Source organism: Tachypleus tridentatus, chromosome 8, assembly GCF_004210375.1.
Source record: "Tachypleus tridentatus isolate NWPU-2018 chromosome 8, ASM421037v1, whole genome shotgun sequence".
Lineage (NCBI taxonomy): Eukaryota > Metazoa > Arthropoda > Merostomata > Xiphosura > Limulidae > Tachypleus > Tachypleus tridentatus.
The window spans coordinates 30,733,415-30,739,791 of record NC_134832.1 but is presented as its reverse complement, the minus strand read 5'-3'; positions in this window follow the sequence as shown (position 1 = coordinate 30,739,791).

Below are 6,377 nucleotides of genomic sequence, written 5' to 3'. Positions count from 1 at the left end.
TGGGCAGGATGAGGGATCATAAATTAACTTACAAGTTTCGAAACTTACTCCTTCTTCGGACTGAAATATACCGTCGAACAAATTCTACACTTTTAGCTGTGAGTACACCATAACCATCACCTCCCCCCCTTTCCCAATGACTAGGAGTAGCTGTTAAAGCGATGAGTGCTCCTTACTAATTGCTCTCTCTCACCCCTTTAGTTACTTTTCTAAATTATGGATAGCCTTATTCGCCCTTATTAGCAAGGACTAATATCAATAAATGAATAGAAGTAGAATATTATGCCGAATCTCATACTTCTAGTTACACTCTTAGATCACAGGAAATACACCAGTCGGTTGATTGTAGGAGCAGTTAGTTTGAAGTGGCTGAGCGGCAGTCAGAATCGATATTTTTTATTATTATTTCTGTGTGAGTATGTTGCTGGCAAGATATATTACAGAATTTTGTAGGGCTGGACAATAACGAAAAGTGCATAACGCGCGGCTCTAATATTTTAGTAAAAGGGAAATGTATACAGAGAAAGAAATATACTCGAAGCCTAAATTTTCTGAAGATGCACATTAATTTATACATTATCGGGAACGGTGTTGATTATTTTATCTTTCTTTGTAATTCACCACGAAGCTACAGGGATATCGCATAGCACTGGAATCGCGTGAGGGGCATTGTTATTGTTAATACATTTGAACTCTGGGATATATAATATTAAACAATACTGTTGAATATTTTGTTTTGTTTGGTGTTTTTCACTAAAACACGAAACTTGTTATAAGTTTGCATAGCTAGAATTGCTAACTTTCTGTTGTACTGCCGTCGTTTAGAACGAGTTCACGTTTGGTGATAGCGTGCCTTTCAAATTCCTCACATTATAGTGTAAACTGACTCACACTAACACACTGTTGACTTTTTTAGAAATCTCCTGTGGCTGATCTTAAATTTTTTTGAGTCACGAAACCGTTTCTAATACTAGCTATCAGTGCGACAGTATCGTAGTTGAAAAGCCAAAGTTAATTGAGATTTGATCTCTCAGCGAATTCATACCAGTTGTGTTCGAATTGTCATTTTCTTACTTATGGCTCAGTGTTCTCCTCACTAATGATAACGGTTACAATAATCCCCCTTTCAGTGCCACAGTAGTGTGTCTGTAAACTTACAACGCTAAAAACTGGGTTTCAATACCCGTGGTGGGTATAGCAAAGATAGCTCTTTGTGCAGCATTGTGTTTAATTACAAACAACATCAACGGTCACAATAAATTGGTTTTCTTATCAGTAATATTTTTATTTAACATCAAATACTGAAGAGTGCTAAAAAAGCACCGACCTCATGAGCCGAAGAAGCGACTACTTTACGAAAGTACACGACCTTTTACTTCGATTATTTTTTACATTTATGATCGGTTCATAGTGATCTACAGTTCTGCTATCGTATATCAAAACGGCAACGAAGCGTAACATGTAGCAGCCTAGATCAATGAAATCAGTTGCTAATATTCTCGGTCCATTTTGAGGTTACGAGCACCTTGTTAAATCTATAAACTACAATGAAAAGAAATACTATTGCAATGATTTATTTATATTTTTAACTTTCATCAAACTTTATAGTTTCATTACCACTTTTTTTCTTTAAGTCTAAACTTACAAACTAATGAAAGTTTTGTATTTTTATTTTACTGCCAGATCTCACAGTGGGACAGCTGTAAGTTTACGGACCTATAAGGCTAAAATCCGAGTGTCGATTCTACAAAGCAAACACACAGTACAATGCGGCTTTACTTACAAAAAAATAACTTTTTCGGGTTTAATGATTAATTTTTGAAGAAAATTTTTATTATAAATACAAATATCCGTTAAAGCAATAGTTATTTTGTATTTTTTACTGTAATACTAGTTTACTTTTTAATAATGGACATATTGATGTTTAGACCTACTTTACTAACACATATGATAGTTGTATGAAACGACCTCTGTAGTAACCTCTCAGAGTGAATAAAAAAATCATATTTTCACAGTTACATTAATAATCTGTTTATAGCAGTTAAGTTCATATAGTTTTGTTGTAACTTCTTTTGAACTTCACAGTTACGCATATCGCATAATTTTTGCGACACTCATCATCGAAATAACTGCGTAATTTGATATATCTTAGTGACTTATATCTGTTATTATTGTCATTTATTAAAGTTATTTTTTTTATTGAAGCACTCGAGTAAAATTATTGGCAAACACTGACTCGTGTTTGTACAGCCTGCACAAAGAATCGACACGTGTATTTTACGGTATGTGTTATATATATATATTCAAAAGCGTGTCATAATCTCTCTACCTTAAAGGCAAAAAAAAAAACATGTAATAACACCCTACATGTAGACGTATTTGAAAAAAGGTTTTTAGATTCTTTTTCAATTAATAGGCCCCCTGGTGGCTCAGCGACAAGTTTAAGAACTTGTAACGCTGAAGGTATATTTCCCAAATCTCTCTTGGCAGAGCATAGTTAAATCATTGTTTAGGTTTGTACTTAACGACAAAGAGACAAACAAAAATTTAATTTAGAACGATATTCAAAAACAAAAACGTTTGTGATATAGAAATAACCTAAAACTTTATAATTTGAAATAAAAGTATCATAATTCCATTTTGTTTTTGTTTTTTAATTTTGCGCAAAGCTACATGAGGGCTATCTGCAATAACCATCTCTAATTTAGCAATGTAAGGCTAGAAGGAAGGCAATAGTCATCACAACCCACCGCCAACTTTTGGTCTACTCTTTACGAACGAATAGTGGGATTGACCGTGACATTATAACGCCCCCACGACTGAAAGGGCAAGCATGTTTGGCGCGACGGGGATGCGAACCCACGACCCTCAGATTACGAGTCGCACGCCTTAGCACGCTTGGCCATGCCGGGCCCAATCCATCATGTAGCTTTGCGCTTAGTAACACAAAAACATCTTGTTGGAAATATAGTCATGGTAAGTTCTCTCTTTTATTATATTTGGAATGGATTTATATACCTTTTGTTTTTTATTGTATGATATGTTAGGCTACCTATAGGCTATATGTACTTCCGCATCGTCCCCAAAAGTACTTTGTTTCAAGAGAAATTTAAAACTAAAATTAAGAGTAAAAAAAAAATTAATTCTTACTTTTGAAGTTCATATCTCATTCCGTGTTGTAACCAACAAAACTGTATAATTTTTCTCGTGATTCACATGATGTGCATATTTTACTGACGTTACGACAGTACAAATTCTAAGGATGAGCATCCTTATGTGACGTCATTTTATTGTCTAGTGCCTAACAGACAACATACTAATGTACATTATGCGAGTTTTTAAAACAGATGACCACCTCTGTTCAACCCATTTTGTTTCCATCTTCTTTTTTTAGTTATTCGATCTTCTTTCTTTACTTTTTTAATTTTTTACAAACCATACCATGTTTTTAAGAGTTGTATTTCCACTTATTTTGACGATTACTTAAACGCTGAGCCCGGCATAGCTAGATGGTTAAGGCACTCTCGACTCCCTATCGCACCAAACATGCTTGTCCTTTTAGCCGGGTTAAGGTGTGATGGTCAATCCCACTATTCGTTAGTAAAGAGTAGCCCAAGAGTTGGCGGTGGGTGGTGATGACTAGCTGCCTTCCCTCTAGTCTCACACTGCTAAATTAGGGACGGCTTGCACACATAGCCCTCGAGTAGCTTTGTGAGAAATTCAAAAACCAAAACAAAACATAATGGATTATCTGTGCTCTGTCAACAGGGGATATTGAAATTCGATTTCTAGAGTCATAAGTTCTTAGAGTTACCGCCGAGCCACTAGGGGACATTTCTGACAGATTAAGGATTGGTTAAATATAAAGAAAAGCTGACATGGATATTGAAGGAACAAGTTATGACGAAGATGAGAACAAATTAGAAATATAAAAAATACGCAAATTTCGCTCAAAATGATTTTCACAAAAGAAGCAGACTTAATGTGTGTGTTATCGTATAGAAAAGTCACCTCGAGACTATCTGCTGTGTCCACCGAGGAGAAATGAACACCTGAGTCTGGCGTTGTAAATTCAAAGACTTATCGCTGACTTCATTCTTACAAATACTTCCATTGTACATCTGTTTGTTTGTTTATATTTTGAATTTTGCGCCAAGCTATACGAGGGCTATTGCGTTAGCTGTCCCCTAATTTAGCAGTGTAAGACTAAAGGGAAGGTAGCCCAAGAGTTGGCTACCTTCCCTTTAGTCTTACACTGCTAATTAAGGGGCTACTATTTTACCAACGAATAGTGGGATTGATTGTCACATTATAACACCCCTATGGCTGAAACGGCGAGCATGTTTGGTATAACGGGGATACAAACCCGCGACACTCAGATTACGAATCAAGTGTCTTAACCACCTGCCCATGTCGGGTAAGTACACCAACCTTTTCTATTTTCTTGGATCATTGAATTACTTTTACTAACTGTATATAAACAGATAGATAAATGAATATTCATGTAAATTTTGTTTGAATTGCTAGTTGAACAAACTAAAAGCTAAATAATTAACCCCCACCGCTGGAAAGAAAAGTTGTCACTGCAAGAATAATTTTGTTGTTTTTTCGTACCCGAATTTTAAAAGCTTTGTTTAAGTAAATCGTAGATTATCAAATTAATCCGAAACCATTTATGAAAGTCCAGAAGAAATGACTTACTCGTGACAGTTATTTTTTATTATTAGTTTTGAATTTCGCGTAAAGCTACACGAGGGTTTTCTGCACTAGTCGTCCCTAATTTAGTTAACTCTTGGGTTACTCTTTTACCAACAAAAAGTGGTTGTATGAATGCTTAGTTATGATCGCCTTACTTTTCGTTACTTTTATAAACTGTAAAGTCCACCGCTGGTACACCGGTAAGTCTACGGATTTATAACGCTAAAATAAGGGGTTCGATTCTTCTCGGTAGACTCAGGAGATAGCCCGATGTGGCTTTGCTATAAGGAAAACACACACAAACACACTAAAGTGAAAGCCTCCTAGTGAGCTCTAACCTTCCAAGTTAAACTACGCCATTCTTTACAAATCACTTGGTAGAACACACGCGACATGATCTTGTCATATTATACTATAGTTACAGCTGTGATCTTAGTGGCTCAAATCGTGTATAACTCTTAACTAGTGTGTTCGCAGGTTCTACCGCTGAAAACAAAAATAGGATTAGATTTTAACATTACGCTTAGGTTTGAGCATGACATTGACGAGATGTAATCACGCCCACCTAACCTGAACTCGAAATATTCAGAGCATTGTCCTCGTAAACCGAGAAGTGAAATTGTTGAAATTGAAGACTTATGTATTTTGAGTTCAGATGTAACATAAACATTTTGAAGTTGTACAAGCAACATTTTAAATTATGTGCTGTTTTTTCTTCTGATTACCTGACTTTGAATTTCAGATGTGATGTTTATTTACAAGTGTAAAGATAAAAACAAAAACTGGTTATCCTTGCTTTTCGCACTCCGGATACCGTAACGAGAATTTTAGCCGACAAGCCTCCAGACGTAAGCAAAGTTGTGATAAGAAAAAAAACAAACAAATATATGATAAACAGCTTAAGAAGTAATATTAACACTAAATAATGTTATACTCCTTTTTTTTTTAACAATGTGCAGCTGACGTCCTAGTCATTCCAGATACATACAACTTTAATAGAAAGAAAGAAAAAAACACCACGTACTTTTATTTCACAGACGTACACGTTTTTCTTTTGCTTTTTGGCTGACGTCAAAGTTGAGAAAAACTAGAGAAGTGGGAACAGAGCTGGCGTCAATGTTCCTAAGACAACAAGGAGATTGTGTGTTAGTCTTTGAATTTCGCGCAAAGCTACGCGAGGGCTATCTGCACTAGCCTTCCCTAATTCAGCAGTGTACGACTAGAGGGAAGGCAGCTAGTCATCACCACCCACCGCCAACTCTTGAGCTACTCTTTTACCAACAAATAGTGGGATTGACCATTACTTTATAACGCCCCCACGGCTGAAAGGTATAACATGTTTGGTGCGACGTGGATTTGAACCCGCGACCTTCAGATCGTAATCTGAACGTCTTAACCCACCTGGCCATGCCAAGCCTAAACAAGGAGATACACTGAAAATTCTATCTGGCTTCAGTACATTTATTTTTTCCGTATTTTAAACTAAAAATTTAACTCATTTTCAGCCAATGAATTTTTGATAATCGTTTTATTTACAGGATATTGTGTTTACTTATTAACTAAACGGGATAATATATCACATTATACTGGGTTTTGAGAATTGTGTTATTCATGAGGTAGATCTTTATGACAATGAAATATATTTCGTTTTCTGTGCATCGTTTACATTATGTAACTGT